The sequence below is a fragment of the Leptinotarsa decemlineata genome, unplaced genomic scaffold, assembly GCF_025532065.1.
Source record: "Leptinotarsa decemlineata unplaced genomic scaffold, Ldec_3_MD MMD2_tig00026317_RagTag_RagTag, whole genome shotgun sequence".
NCBI classification, from domain to species: Eukaryota; Metazoa; Arthropoda; class Insecta; order Coleoptera; family Chrysomelidae; genus Leptinotarsa; species Leptinotarsa decemlineata.
In genome coordinates, this window is record NW_027412686.1 from 1,517,309 (window position 1) to 1,535,344 (window position 18,036).

The following is an 18,036-nucleotide window of genomic DNA, read 5'->3' on the forward strand; positions in this document are numbered from 1 at the left end:
GCAATATGTCTATATTGGCGACATAATTATTTAAAAAAAAGTGGGTACTGCTAGGACCAATTCTTGGACCTGTTTTTATTCTAACTTATTTCAATTCTTTGGCTACAGTAAAATTATTTAGTAAATTATGAATGTTTGCTGATGACACCATTTTAGTTTACAATGGAAATAGTGTACAGGAAATCAAAATTAATATTTCAAAAGACCTTGATCAAATATCTTCATGGCTTTAATGCCGTAAAATGTCACTGAATTTTCAGAAATCTTCATATGCAAAGTAAAAATAAAAATCTCAAAGTGAAGAACATTATCTCGATTTAAAGAAATCTTGCTCTCCTATATTCGTGAAGAAATATTTTTATAAACTGAGAAATATATTCTCTCAAGTTGAATTTGAATCGATAATTCAAATGGACTGAATGAACACTTCTTTCAAGTTAAAAAAAGTATTCCACCAAGATTGTGCATTCATTTTAATAGAAATCATCAAATTAGCTCAAGAGAAGTAAGTATCCATTCTTTAGTGTGAGCAAAATTAGTCTCGAAGCAAAACTTCTTCGGGTTTTGAAAAAATGATATGTTAACTTGGAACACTATTTAAGAGAAATTAATTGTTTTCCTCTGAAGAGAGAGTTTTTCATTCAAACGCTTTTATTTGTATAAATCAAATAAACTCATTTACTTCATCAAAGATGAACTTAACCTTCTGTTTATAAACTTTCCCTCTCATACGGATGTCTTTGGTTACTAATCTGTAATATGAACAGCTATAAGTGGTAAGGAAAGAAATTAAATAATACATTATATATTATGATTGATTTATTTGAAGCAATTGCAAATCATTAATATTATCCTGAAAAAGCATATGGTAAAAGACAAAATGTAATAGAGAACTGAATTTTTTTGCTAATCTATGCTTAAATGTTATATTCCAACCGCACACTATTGAGAGTTCATACAGATATTCAAATAACAGAAATGAATATTCAATCCGAAACCATATATAAAAAAAGAGACATATTCTTGACAAATTGCAAATTAACAAATGAAATAAAATCGAAGCCTATAAACAACATTACAACTCAGACAAGAAAATGAATTAATTTATTAGTAATTTTACACAAATGAAGTTTTTAAAACTAGATGCCATTCTGGTAAATAACATTAAAAAAATCACTATCATCTATCAAGTTCTGCATTCTGCTTTTGTTTCTCCACAATTACCGTAACATCACTTGGATTCTGAAACGAAAGAAGAAATCAGCACATCATCGTTAGCCACTATTCCAAATATCTAGAAAGGTAAATCTATGAAAACAGCTGCTACTTAATAAAAAAAAAATATTGTTGTTCGCATACGAACGACAACAATTTTAAACTTGTCTGAGGTCTTATTGTTTAACATACGATTCCTAGCAAGTTAAAAGGAGCCTGAACATTTCTTGATCAGAAATCAATTCAGAAGACGTACCTCAAATCCCTTTGAAGTGGGCAGAAGTCTTTTTAGAAAAATTGCGTTTCAAAATAATCATTTTGGAACCGTTAAAAGTATTCAAAGTGTTGGGTGAGTATTATTAGAGAAACAATGGAAAATATAAAATATTTCATTTAAAAAATTTAACTCATGATCATGCAAACATACTTAAATGTATGTGATTCGCTATTTAAATAAAAACATTCACTGTTTTCACGTTTTTGGAAATTCTAATTTCTCCTCTAGTAAGTTTGGTAATATTTTTACCTATTTCTTACACCCCTGAAGGAAATATATTAAATGATTTCAAGCTAAGTGGGGTTTATTCAATTTGTTCCCAATGAATAACATAAAAACATTTCTGAAGTAATTACAGAAAGCAAAGACATTTCGGAATTCAACAAACATATACATGTTGAAATCAGAAAGTGGCTGTCATATGTAGGTGCTTTTTACACCTACTGATGCCTATTTTGGTATTTTTTGTACCTCTCACGTTCAATATATATATATATATATATATATATATATATATATATATATATATATAAATCAAGAATGGAATAATTCGTGGACACAACACTCAAAAAAAAGGGAGGCAAACCGCGGACACGTGTTTCTGGCTATTGGCCTCATCAGCGCGGTGCAGCCAAGTGTAAAGATGGGCAACACTTGTTTGCCGAAATCAGGAAACAACACAAACGCACGGAGTCAACAACAGGAGCCAACCGCACATTTGTGGTTCCAGTTAGAAGACCTAGAATTCCCAGGCTACATCTAACATGACCACGGAGGCAGCTATAGCTACCTGCGAGACATCCGGGTCCAGGATATAAATACAGATAGAGATTTTATCGAGTGTGTATGATACAAATCAAGAATGGAATAATTCGTGGACACAACACTCAAAAAAAAGGGGGGCAAACCGCGGACACGTGTTACTGGCTATTGGCCTCATCAGCGCGGGAATTCTAGGTCTTCTAACTGGAACCACAAATGTGCGGTTGGCTCCTGTTGTTGACTCCGTGCGTTTGTGTTGTTTCCTGATTTCGGCAAACAAGTGTTGCCCATCTTTACACTTGGCTGCACCGCGCTGATGAGGCCAATAGCCAGAAACACGTGTCCGCGGTTTGCCCCCCTTTTTTTTGAGTGTTGTGTCCACGAATTATTCCATTCTTGATTTGTATCATACAGACTCGATAAAATCTCTATCTGTATATATATATATATATATATATATATATATATATATATATATAGCGGAGTTTCTTTCTCAAGTAACCCAAACACCTCAATTTTATCAAATTATAATACTTACCCAAGAAAATATCTTCCAACTGTATAAGATTACAGTCATGTAAAATCTGTTCCATTATGGTAGATACAAAATAATCGGAAAAGAATTGCATCACCAACAGACACTTCCTTCCTAAATTCAAACACACCAACGTCACTTTCCAACACATACTGGTGCGTACCGAACACTGTTCTACATTGTCAGTTTCCCATAATACTAAATTTGAATTCTTTTCAATAATATCTATGTTCAAATAAAACAGTTTTTTCAAACTAAAATGAATGAAATACTTCTTTAAAATACAAAATTCCTGTTCTCTTCAGTCGATCATAATATAGTTTTGTATATAGATTCACAAAACTCTTGTTATAAACGAATTGAGTTAATCGAAGGGATACAGTTTTGAATTCAAACAAACAATATGTTTTCAGATCAAGTTGATATTGCTCTTCATGAGGTAATAGTTTCTCCAATAGAGATACAAATTTCAAAACAACCTATGATCTTCTTTAAAAGAAATACTTTTACTGTGTGTATTCATATCAAAAAGATCTTTATAAATTGATTCAAAAATTCAATTAAATTCAATACTGAAAATATTAAATACCTATATATATATATATATATATATATATATATATTTGTGTATGTGTATGTATATGTAGATTTGTTCTTAATATTGCACGATGGCTAAATACATACAGTACAAGTACAAGTGATATCCGCAAATCATATTCATCAAATACTTATAATCAATGCCTTGCAGAAATTCTAAATTGAATTTTTCTATTCTTTTCTCCCAACTTCATTATCCCTGTTATATACAGTTCCTTTTTTCTCCTAACATCCTTCTGAACTATAGCAAAATCACACATTTTCGCACAAAGTTTTAAATATTCAAAACAAACGGGTCCATTTCCACCTTAATAATCAGCAATAATAATAAATAAGCGCCCCATAACAAGAAATCTCATTCTCAAACTTGAAACGAAATTATAAATTTATAGAAACATCGTAGTAGATTCTCGGGAGAGAAAACCAAGCAACCCCCGAACATATAACATATAATTTTCACTCTTGAAATCCCGATTTCTGGTTCGAGCCGTGTGATTCCCCTCGAGAGCGATACCGAAGGCCCCCTAACCGCATTTACTGCCATCTGTTAATACATCCCCTGTTAGTGGAAAGAAGTGCAAGGTGGAATGAACAGGACAGAGCGTTCGAATTCGGGGGGATTTTGCAGTGTGCTCATCTGGGGAACCGAACTGTATTTCGAAAAACTAATTGGATGCTTGGGAATGTTTTTTGTACATACGTTTCCTGTTTTGAAGTACTGTTTTCGGAGTCATTCAGATTTTGGAAGTTATACTTCTATTGGCGCGTTAAGGAAAAATGATGAAAGTAAATTGTTACGATGCGCGCGCACACCGTCACGAAAAACCGACACCCTGAAGTTAGCTTCTTCTTCTTTAATTTTTATGACCGTTGCTTCTCAGTTGAACGCATTTGGCCAGACTCTTCCTGACAATAGTGAACAAAAGCTTTGTCCGGGGGCGCAGCTGTCTTACTCGAAGCAATATTTATTCTAACTTAACACCCCACTTTGAACTACGACTACGACATCCGCGTGCCATCTTTGAGGACGATCGTTATCGGCACAATCGCCCTCTGTCGCGATTGGAGAGTTAAGTCTCTGAAGTTAGCTAGTCAACATTTTAATAGTTCGAAAAAAGTTATCAACAGAGTAAAAGACATCTACGTATGTTTGCGTGACAACTGGCAATTGTATTCACGATATGTATTCAAGTGTTTTTGAACCTACAACACGTGTTTTGTATAAGTCCGAATAAAATTTATATAAATATACATAAAAATATATGTTTTCAAATAATATATCAAGGCGACTGATATTCATTAACAATTTATTGATTTATGGATAATTTACTGTAATTATAAGTGATGAAAATGGTTTTTCATCACATCACATATATTACTTTGAGTACGTTTGTAGAACTTGAGGTTATTTGATGGTATGCATTATTTATTTACATCATCAACATTTTTACATTATTATTTGTTATGTAATAAGTGTACAAATGAATTAATGAATTGATATTAGATACAGATAATAATTATTAAAGTCCGGAAAAACTAAAATATTCCAAATATCAGATTACATTAAATGTTTCTTTCTTACAGAAATATTCAGTTTAGAAAAATAAAATTTATCGTCCGGTTGTCCCATACACAGTACAAGACAATAGTATCTAAATAAATTTTAATAAACATTTGGAATACATTAATAAACTCAAACGAATAATCAAATAAAACACAGCGAGAGATATTTAAAAAAAACGAAGTATAACATCTTACGGGCGTACCTAACTACACACATTTTTTTTTTTATTTTTTTTTCCTGGAGAGTCACTAGCTACTAAACAATTGAAAAAATATTTGCAATTTCCAAATATGAAGAAATTACGACTCGATACCGTTTTCTCCTCTAGAGAACATTGTGTTTTGGTCAATAATCAATCAAACCACATGAACACATTCTACAATCGTACATTTTGAACATTTGAAAACGTGTTTAATGACTTTCATGTCTTTTATCTTGGCCAATTTATTTCTTGAACTAATCCATAACATTTTCAAAGCGCAGTCATGAGCTAAAAATAAAGATACATATACGTATAATACTTGACCTTTTCCATATGTAATTTGAACGATATCAAACATGGATTGAACGATCAAAGACGTCGGGTTTTTCAACATGTAATTGGTACCAGCTATTGATAAGTAATGATGCATAATGATGGTTCAATTGAAACAAATTAACTATAATTATCTTTTGAGCCGGAGTTTTTTATCAGGGGGACCAACTCCAATTGAAATGCAACCAAAATAGGTATGAATCTTGGTTACAGTTACTTGGGAAATATTTCAAATTTGTAGTTTTCGAATTCCCCGAATTCGAATGGGGAATACATTGAAAATACCAAACCGTTCATGTTAGCTAGAAGCATTTTTACGTTTGAGATTGCGGTTGTAGCTCATTGAGTGAAAATATTTTTTTCTAATAGGAAGTTTGGTGAAACGTATCATTTCTATCACAAAATATGTGAAAATTCTTTCAGTACCTACAGTGGAATATGAAGGAAGTTATTAGGGATAACTGAAAGATGATCATCAACTGTATTTTTCAATTCAGTTTTCGAAAAGTACTCAACAACACCATGACTTTCTTCAGTACACTTTTGAGTCCGTTTTGAAACTGCTAAGAACTTCTGTGACCCTCCGTTACGAGGTGGTCATATTTCTTCTAATAGGAAGTTTGGTGAAACGTATCATTTCTATCACAAAATATGTGAAAATTCTTTCAGTAACTACAGTGGAATATGAAGGAAGTTATTAGGGATAACTGAAAGATGATCATCAACTGTATTTTTCAATTCAGTTTTCGAAAAGTAGTCAACAACACCATGACTTTCTTCAGTACACTTTTGAGTCCGTTTTGAAACTGCTAAGAACTTCTGTGACCCTCCGTTACGAGGTGGTCATATTTCTCTTCAATGGTCTCTCTGATCTACTGATCTTATTCCTCTTGATTTCTAGGTGAATATTTTCCAGAATTGAAAGAATATTTTTGGGAAAGAAAGTTTTTGGCTTTCTACTACTCCATCTTGATACAATATATATATATATATATATATATATATATATATATATATATATATATAATCTATAAGTAACGCTATACTGATGTGAACACCTTGAAACACCCAATTGGTAAAGTTACAAGCTTACTGGACACTAAGAAATAGTACAATTTGAAATGGCGTCGTTGGATACACGCGCAGATAAGTTTTGTTATATAGATGAAACCAGAGTTCAAAGACGAAGATTCGCGACCCAATATCAGGTAACACCGTTTCGACCTGCCATAGATCTCATCAGTGCTTCTATGCTGAACCAAAAATTCATTGCTGGATCAACTGTTCCTCAAGTCCGAGCTGGAGTGAGTGAAGGCGACATATCTCCTTACGGAGGTGTCATCTGTGGGAATGACAAACACTCACTTCACGAATATATTTGACATTCTACCCGATAGATGGCGCCTTCCTTATGAGAGATGTCATCGCCTTCACTTTCTTAGACTTATTTTTTATGACAGTTGAGTCCAGCAATGCAATCGTGGTCCAACTCAGCACCATTGAAGAGACATAAGGCGGGTCAAAACAGCGCTGTAGTGAAGGCTTTAGTGAAATACAGAGCACGACGTCGACGCTCGACTTTGCAAAGAACCACTTCTGGAAACCTCGTTTATCTCTTATATTCGTGGATTGAATTATATCTTAATCCCATAAATGATGTCTCCGTTATGAAATATATCATCGCCTTTACTTAGCTTTGTTATGGATTGATTCGAATATTATTATTGAAAAATATTATATACTATATTAGTACTATGAAAAAACTGTATCGCTACTGTTTCAATGTTTTGACAGAATCGGAATCAACGAACTTAGGCGTGCGCAACGTTATAGAACAGTGCTTTCAAAAAAATTTCTACAGCGCCATCTAGTGGCGAGTTACAGAAAAATTGATAGCCTAAAAACCTTCCCTATGAAAAATTACTTATACATGTCAAGTTTCATCACGATCGATTGAGCGATGTAGAAGTTCATCACTTACCAACCAACCCATCAACCAACCAACCAACTAACCAACCAACAAACATCCATTTTTATATAGTAGATAAAAAATAGAGATTATTTTTTCCGTAAGAAGAAGTCAAAGAAGTCAAAGAAGGGCTAGATGATTGTTTTTTTGCAGTAGTATGGAAAATGCTATCTACACTTGATGAGTACTCAATTTGTGGGAATTTATAGTAAAACACGTGTCATGTTTTCAGCTATAATATCCCAAGGACATTGATAACTAACGAAATAATTTTATCACAGTTTTCGAAAGCACGTTATTTGGTAACATCCCGACGCCGAAGGCGGAGGGATGTTACCTAAAATAACGTGCTTGAGGAAGTTGTGATAAAATTATGAGTTATTTATCAATGTTCGAGGGATATTCGGTGAGAAAATTTTTTGCAATTCGAACAAAATTATTTATTGAACACACAGTTATTAAAAGAACAATTCGTATAATGATATTCCGTTGATCTTGCTGTATTTGCCCATAAATATTTTCCAAGTGTATTTTTTACTATTGACAGTATTTTTTGGTGTATTTTCTTCAATGATTTTGTCAATTGCCGCATCATTTTGAACACCAAAGCGAGGAAGTGACATTTTCGAAATAAATTGAATTACTGAAATGTCAAACAACTTTATTGTGTTGGTTGCTTAGCAATGTCATGACATAAGTGATAACTACCCGTGAAAACTATCCATGGGTAGTTATCAGTGTAATGATGGTTTCATTGGTTATTTCGACACACATGACTAGAAATAGACAAATTTGATAGGATAATTTTTTTGGCAAAAAATTTTCAGCTATAATATCCCAAGGACATTGATAACTAACGAAATAATTTTATCACAGTTTTCGAAAGCACGTTATTTGGTAACATCCCGACGCCGAAGGTGGAGGGATGTTACCTAAAATAACGTGCTTGAGGAAGTTGTGATAAAATTATGAGTTATTTATCAATGTTCGAGGGATATTCGGTGAGAAAATTTTTTGCAAGACAACTCCATAAATATTTTCCAAGTGTATTTTTTACTATTGACAGTTTTTTTTTGGTGTATTTTCTTCAATGATTTTGTCAATTGCCGCATCATTTTGAACACCAAAGCGAGGAAGTGACATTTTCGAAATAAATTGAATTACTGAAATGTCAAACAACTTTATTGTGTTGGTTGCTTAGCAATGTCATGACATAAGTGATAACTGCCCGTGAAAACTATCCATGGGTAGTTATCAGTGTAATGATGGTTTCATTGGTTATTTCGACACACATGACTAGAAATAGACAAATTTGATAGGATAATTTTTTTGGCAAAAAATTTTCGAGAAAATCAACCAGTCCAAGCCTTACTCTTTCATAGGTACCAGACCACCGTATGGCCTACCTCCCTGGATAATATTTTTCAGAATTTATTTCTAGTTGATTGGTATAATTGGAGAACTTCACATACAAGTAGCTAAGACAAGATTCTAGACGCCCTTTTCACCAACCGGGTCGGTCTTATCAGAAAATAACTATTTGATAGTTTTGGGCTCTCATCTTTGTGTGTTGCTGTTTTTGAAAACAGAAAAATATGTCTTTCAAAAAACCTGATGGTTAATGGTATCTTCCAGTAAAGAAAACGTAACTTATCAATACCTTCGTGTCTTCGGTATCCCAGTGTTTCAGTATGAATAAACATTTTTTGGAAATGATGATTGTATTGTTATGAAAAATTACACTAGCCGGTATGATAACGTGTAATGGTTGCCCAAATATGATGACCTTGTCGAATATTCAACCGAGAACACCGATACAGCGATATTTATTTCAAGCAAACAAACCATTTGCGTCGATATAAACCATAATAGAAATGCGGTGCTAAAAATGATGTATACATGTTTATTTATCTGATCATAACCATTTTTCCTGGTTAATTGAAATTATCTATTGCTCCCGGATAATTATAAATTATTTAAACTTCTCGTTCAAAATAATGAATGTAATTAATTTTATAGTAATGTTAATATATACAGAAAATTGTATTTATGGAATATGATAAAAATGACCGATACAATGAAAATCAATGGGCTTGTTTCATGCTATGGAAAATGATACTGGTTTGCTTATAGACTGATCGAATTAGGGGTATATTATACTTATCAAGCTTAATCGGTCCCAAAATATCTTTATATTTGCAGACAAAAAAATCAAAAAGCAAGAATTTAAATTGGCTGCGTGTCTGTTGACCAATAAAATTGTCTAGAGCGGAGTTGCCAAGTGTATTGTTTTTTAATTTCCAATCACAGATCTGATGATCCAATTTGACAGACGCCATTTTTGTTGTTATTGTTGTCAAGTCGGTTGAATATACAACTGTTACAATTATATAATTAAAGAATGTTTTTTTGTAAAAGGTAGGTCTCGGCGTGTGCCTATTTTGCTGCATATTCCGTGTCATCAGCTTACATTCCGAAAAATATTTTTCAAGGTTATTTTTGGATTGATATGTTCTGAAGTAATTCTACATTTCACTGTACATATTTTTGCACTGCTCCTTGGCAGAGATAAAATAAAAATCAAATCAAAACTTTCCATCCTTCGATAAAAGACAAAGTCTGAAATGAATGTTATATAAATAAAAGGGACCTACTAAATATACCACCTACCCTTTCAATTTTTCATTCTTCATTTTGGTACCAAATGCAAATTTTTCAAGTGAAATTCATCCATCATTTCAAAATCGACTCTTGGTAAGTTATCGTGAATCAGCTTTAACAAAACTAGGCTCAACATTCATTTTGAAATTATTTTAACAAAAATACGAAGTTTGTGGAAACCTTTGACATTAGAAAGAGCACATTGTCGCATTCAGCGCTGGCTGATTATTATTAAATAATGCATAAAATCATAGTTTAGGTAAATATTTTGTGATCTATTGACTTTGTGTACTGATTTTAGATATAGAACTTATTTCCAAACATGATTTATCGTGTACATTTTTTCATTAATTTGAAACGTTAACGGATTCATATACACTTCCATAATTAAATTGTGATTATAGGCTCCATAAATTTTACGATTTGACAATGTTGATTATTTTTATTGGTCAATAGAACAAGAAGCGGTAATAGGGTCGTGACGTCACCACCCTACCTACCACATTCGCTTTTTAATAATTAATTACGGGAAAACTACGGTATTTAGAGAGATGACACAAAGTGCACTGTTTTTCAATTTAAAATTTCTATCGAGTGAACTATAAACCAAAAATCATGAAATAAGCCCATTGTAACGAATTTTGAAAACACATTTCAATGATATATTTGAAATATGAAAGATATATGAAAAAGTATTGATATGAAATTGCACTCACAAGAAAATATTTAAATTTCTAGGTGAACGTCCAAAAGTTTCTGTTGAGAACAATCGTCTTAAGTTTCTCATCAGTACAGATTGTCTCTGGTCGGGATTCTTGGCCATACGGGCCGGGAAGGCAATGATGTTCTTACTCCCTTGCAAAGGAGGGTGCTGCAAGCAGCTTCATCGGACCAAAACCTGTTATTGGCATCGCTTAAGGCTCTGCCAAACAAACATTGAACACCTGGATGGCAAGATTCATGGACTTCTGGCATAATCTCCAGAATTGGCTCTCTCCAAGGCGTGTATTCACCCTTCGCAGCTCGATACCAAACAGTTCTTGGAATACAATACGGATGAACACCGATGTCTAACATGCCTCCTCACAGATCAATGTCATTTGAATCATCATATGCAGAGAGTCGGACTGTCGGAAGCCAGTGTGTGTGTCGCCTCTGTTTGGAAAATTATGGAACAGCAGATCACATACTTTATTTTTTGCCTGTCCCGCCGGGGATCGAATCAGGTTTCTAAAGCTCGGCAGAGCCGTACTCTTACCATCTGACCTGAAAGACCACTCACCATACAAACTAATCGGCTTCGTTGAGAAGCTGTGTTTGTTTTGTCGAGTGTGAATAGGTGTGAGTCCTAATAAATTCTTGCGTGTGGATAGTCGAAAAGACCCACTTACTTACCTAAATCACTAACCTAACTTAACCAGTACCTTTTTAAATATTTTTGAAAGCGGATTCTTTCAATTCTTGCGAAAACTTCACTTATAAAAGATAAATTAAATCCGTCACAATGATTGATCGTAAAAATCATACAACTAGACACTTCACCTCCAGAAAAAAATGATGTGAAATAATTTTAGGAACATTTGTTTTGTAAAAACAATTTTTTGTTTTTCTACTTCTCCACCAATATATATAGAATGGAAACTTCCGAACTTATATGTTTAACACTTCCATCTTCCTTTTGAAATTGAATATATTAGAGATATATTCAATATATATATATATATATATATATATATATATATATATATATATATATATATATATATATATATATATATATATATTTGATTTTTCTTGCCGTTGAAAGCTTCACATTCTCAATATATTAGTGGGAAAGTAGGAAATCAAAATGTTTTTTCCCAGATGAAATACATAAGTAGTTAAGTTTATGATGAGTTATAACACAAGCACTACAGAAGACTAATTAAGGTGCTCTAAGAGAGGTGCCTGTGCGAAAGTAGCGATTCACATTGGATTTGAATCCCTGGAGATTAAATCCATCTGTAAAAACGTTTTCAGGAAGTTTATTCCACATAAAAGCAGTTCTCCAAATGAAACAGTTCTTGAACAGTGAAGTTCGAGGTGTACTGAGTTGAACCTCAAAAAGATGAGCAGCCAGTGTCCGTCGCGCACTTCTGATATGTACCACTCTTGGTGGAATCAAATGTGCCAAGTTACTTGAAGATTTCCCGTGAAAATATTTATAGAAGAGAGACAAATCTCCAACTTTTCAATGTTCCAGACTATCAAGGTTGCGTGATGTTCGTGCCTCCAATCAGGCGTATGACTTTTTTATGGATGGAGTCCAGCAGCTTCAAGGAATGCTTAGGGGCGGAGCTCCATACATGAGAACAATACTCCAATGGAGGTCTGATCTGAGCTTTATAAATCATCAAAACTTGCTGTGGTTTGTACAGTGTTCTGGTCCGGAACAGTGTTCCAAAATCTGAGAAGTACCACAGAGCTAGCAACTTTAAGGCATAATGCTACAGAATTATTACAGTTATAAATTTTTTCACCGAAGATGGTGTTAGAGTGAATTCCCCGTGAAGATAAGACATTCTTGTCAGCATTACCGGGTATTTTGTCATTCTCCATATATTACTTACTATATATTCAAAACGTAATCACAAACGTCAAAACGCCCACACCAAACATTTTTACTATTGCCTTATTCCATCTCATGAATTTTTGTAATTCTTGTTGTAGTCGCTTTCGTCACGGCTCGTTTTCATTATAAAGTTCCAATGGCTTGGCGCCAATCTCAGAATAAATTAGATATGAAACAAGTTGTTAAAATTGATTTACTGCGAATAAAAAAATTACGTACCGATATATGAGGTAAGAGTAAATCATAACGAATTCAAACTGTGGCATGAATATAGTTCAAACTTTCTAATTCATTTGAAGAAACATTGACCAATATTTGTAGAACGGATGGGTAACATGTAGGCAAATTATTAACTGTGGAATCTTACACTTCATATTCTGAAACAGGAAACACTCCGAAGTTGATAGTTGAATTTCGCAACAATAAAATACATTTCTCTTTATTTTATCGATGTATTTGTATTATACGTTCGGCATTCTTTTAATATTGAAAAAAAATATACACCAACATGTAAAGAATTTTATAGTCCAATGGCTAACAACACTCAGTTGAAAGATTAACTTAATTCTGCCGATGGAGGAACCGTTTTATTATCACAAAAGACGATGGAAATGAATGTTTTCCCAATATCATTCGATATTTTGAAAATTAGCATTGCTACTTTCATGTGATATTGGATTATTCACATACATCTGATATGTACCTATGCTGGTTATTTGAAAAACCCAGCATAAACAAAATGAATTTCATTAGTTTGAACTTCCATTGTCTGATATTATAGAAAATGATTTGAAATCCCTGAATCTGTTTAAAAATATGTTTAAAATCTGTTTTTTCGTTAACCAGCTGTCGCACTCCCTACGAACGACAACCCTCAGGAGTCGAAACTTGTGCGAGCTGAGAATTAACGAGGTATTACCTTTCAACGTGTGATTCCTAACACGGGTTGGACGATAGCAAGTGAAACTCGATCGTTCACGTCGAACCGCCTGGTTACCGATCGACTGAAAGAACATAATATCTAACCATGGCAATACTGAACTAGATATGTTGACGACACCTTCATAATATGGAACCATGGGAACACTGAACTAGACGCCTACCTGAAACACGTCAACAGCGTAAGACCTTCCACCACTTTCACAATGGAGAAGGAAGCCCACAACGAATTACCATTCTTAGACGTATTGGTGAAGAGGACCGACACTAAGTGGTAAATATCTGTATACCGAAAACCCACTCAAACAGGGAAGTATCTGAACCACGAATCCAACCACCATCAATCGACTGAAAGAGGAATCATCAAAACTCTATTAGACCTTGTTTTCGGACTTTGTGATGCGAAGAAAGTTCTCGAGAAGGAACTAGACATCATCAAAAATGATCTTCAACGAAATGGCTACTCCAAAGCGATGGTGGAACAGACTTTGGCTAAAAGACAGCAGGAGCCCAAAAAGGAGGAGAAGCCGTCACAACCAGTGCTTGCCCTTCCCAACATCAGAGAATTATCGGAAGAGATACAAAGAATTGGATCCGAGTACAACATCAGAACCTGTTTCAGATCCGGAAACACTATCCGTAGCAGCCCCACGAAAACCAGGCCACCAAACGCGAACTGCCATTCCAAGAATTGCATTGACTGGATACCCTGTGAGTGCGAAAAATCCTATATCCGTGAAACTAAGAGGCCATTGAATGTTCGCATTATCAAGCCCAAAAAACACACACAGCGAGGGAAAACCAGCAAATCAGGAATAACACAGCATGTTTGGACCCATCAACATAACATCGAATGGTACCAAGCTAAGATCATTCCAAAAGAGGATCATTGGCTCAGGAGGAAATTCAAAGAAGCCGCATACATGTTATCCAACTATGTATTCAGCCAAGTTAGCGTAGAGATACACAACATATGGAATCCCATAATCAAGCGAAAAATGGCCAACTCTCGCCAAACGGTCATCTCCCACTAAACCAGTGAAGCGGAAAAAGGAAAGCAGAAAAGCAGAGATAAGTGAAAATACTCAAATGACCTATAAATAGTCAGCTCACGGATGAATTACTCCAGTCATCACCCGAAGACCATTGTGGATACTAACAATCGAAACGTCGTGAAGTAACTTGAATTGGAATCTCTTTTTTAATTTTATTTTTTGTTCAATTTGTTCCAATTTTATTTTTATTTCATTTCACTATTATTTCATTTCAGGTTTTTTATTTAATATAATTGTTTTTTCAACTATTCTTTTTTATTCTCCTTCTTCAATATTTAATTCTTCTTTTTAGTTCTTTCAGGGATTTCAAATAATTTTATATAATATCAAACAATGGAAGTCCGAACTTATGAAATTCATTATGAAACATTCTCAATCACCTTCAAACAAACGATAAACAAAATGGCAGACGATTTTTGTTGCTAGGGAGTATTCAAATATATATTTATTGAGTAGATTTCAGCAAAAATATGGGCAGACAATGTACAGGAACACAGTGTCACTTGTTCAACACCTATCAAAGTTTTAAGTGATTTTATAATTATTAAAAGAAACAACAAGGTGAATTTTCATTTTTCTTGAAAAATGTCTTTGAGCTCTCTCAGCGATTCAGTTTTCATCTCCTCAATCGTTGCAAAACGCCGTCCTTTCATGATCCTCTTCAATCTTGGGAACAGGTGAATACGGTGGTTGAGGCATGATTATGATGTTGTTTTTGGCCAAAAAGTTACGAACAAGCAATGACGAGTGAGCACGTGCGTTATCGTGATGTGTGCTTTTTTGGTCTTGGCTCTCCTGAGCTCTTCCATTAGGACGATTGGACTTTGGTTTTGATGTTATAACCATATACCCATGATTTATCACCAGGTATGACCCTCGTGAGCAAATCTGAATCGCCGTTAACGTTATTTGGCAATACCTGAGCAATGCTCATGCGACGGTTTTTTTTTAGTAAAAATTCAGAAAGTTTGGAACAAACTTTGCTTTATGTACAAAATTTTAAAAAAAATTGCATCTCAATCGATACATCGACATCCTCAGCAACTTCTCTGATAATGATCCATTCTTTTCGATGGCAGAAAATCGTCTAACATGCAAAACACTTCTAACTTTTATGCCTCTCACCAACACACTGTTCCAGTGTACCAACATAAAAAATGAAAAAATTGCTGATCGAATGTACGTAGCCAGTGATAATTAAACATTCACCTTATTTTTTGAACTGTGCATGTACGTCAAGTAGAGTGTCGCTAGCAATCGGAATATTATGTTGAGTCACACTGCAAAGATATGCAAACTGGTTGAAAAAGTGCATCTGGAGTAAATACTCAACTTTATTAACTTTGAATTACATAGATCAACTTCAATTAGTACCTAAACAATTGTAATGGAAATTGAACTAGATATCCTTTATGAAAACTCTGCAGAACATTATGAGTGGAATAGTTTTCATATGAAATTGAGAAATGTTTATTATCGTAGAGAGCCTAAGCCTTTCAAACATGAATTTCTTCTAAAGATATTTTCACTAAATCTATAGTAAAAGGAGAGGTTGTGTTTTTCATTTCAAAGAAGTTGTGACAATGAACAACGAAAAACAGGAGAAAAGAAAAGGTTGGTGAAGAAGCACCAAAATATTTAGTCCTAAACTCGAATTCATTCAAAGTTCAACGATAAAGTAAAGTTATAATTACGATATCTATTATCTACTGATCCAACATAAATTGATTTTTTTTTCAAAAATCCCCATTTTTCGAAAATTATGAGACGTGTAGTTCGTGGTGTTGGTTAACTGTATCTTGCCGCGTATAAACCGCTCTGAGTGGAATCAGATACCTACCTTCCTTGTTTCAGTCTATCAGAGTTGTTTGGGCCTGCAATCAGACAAATGACTCGCAGTTTCCTATATGTGAGCCGTAATAAACCCTTGCGGGTTGCGGTGGAGGGTCGAATAGACCCACTCACTTTGGACCATCCCATATATGCAATATTCTAAAGCAAATTTAATTTAAGCTGAATGAAGCATCAGAAGTTGCTCAGATGTCAACTTTCTGGTTCGAAATATGGTTCCAAGTTTTTGAGAAGCTGACTTATACCAGTAACATGACTTTACCAAGGCATATTTTCATCTAATCTGCCACCTAATAAAATAACGCAGCCAGCGGAATTGTGGGCATAGAATATAGAATAGAGAAAATTATTTTTGTCTAATTTCTATTAAGTTTATTATTTGTTACGAATGGTTTTAGTTTATTAGATCATTTACTTGAAAATGGTCTAATAAACCGAAACCGGTCGTAACAAAAAATAAACTTAGTAGAAATTAGATAAAAGTTATTTTCTTCATTCTATATTCATTATGACTTTCTACAAAATACATAGGTCATCAATCGAACAAGGAATTATGGACCCTGACATTAACATGTCCGACTCCATCACATTCAACTTCTTTGAAGAAACTGCTCCATGAGTTTTCGTAGCATTAAATTATGCTTGGTTCCTGACCACCCGAGCTGAAATTTTGTTCAGATACTCATTGGAATATAGAAAGTTTTGTGTTTAATGTAGATGTGCATTGGTAGCTGATGTTCGAGCATCCAAATGGAAAGAAGAGACAAATGTATTATCGTCATCAAAGGAATATATATATATATATATATATATATATATATATATATATATATATAATTAGTTGAGGACAATATGGATCTTTGTGGAACACTAACGTTGATGGCAAATGTATCGGGATGAGAACCGTCGCGAACTTTGAGAGAACTTCGAGAAAGCTGGAAAGCCATGAATAAAGACTAACCAATAAGCCGTAACATTAATCAACTGGTGAAGTCTCATGTCATACATGGTCTTAGTCCGAAACACTCTGTGTTTCTACATCTACCTCTTGGTGTTTCTACAAATGTGGGTAACATATTATGTAAGAAGGTCATCTGTAGATCTTTGCGTTCGGAAACCATATTAATGTTCGCTTGGCATCTTGAAGCATTCCAAATAAATAAAAATGTGTTGATTAAAAGCTTCCTCCATCATATAACTTGTATTACAACTTGTTCATAGTTTTTTTTGGAAGATTTTACTTACTTTTTTGGATCCACTTTGAACCCGAGCGGGTTTCCAACAAAAAAGATGAGATGAGCAGCCTACAGAACACTGGTGTAAGTTCTTCGGCGCATTATTCGAATATGATGACAGGTACTTCATCAAGACCAGAAGCTTTGTTGATGTTTAGCTGTTTCAGTCTAAAAATTCGCTATCGACAAATAACATCTGCCTTCAAGTATTGTACACAGGTAGAAGAATA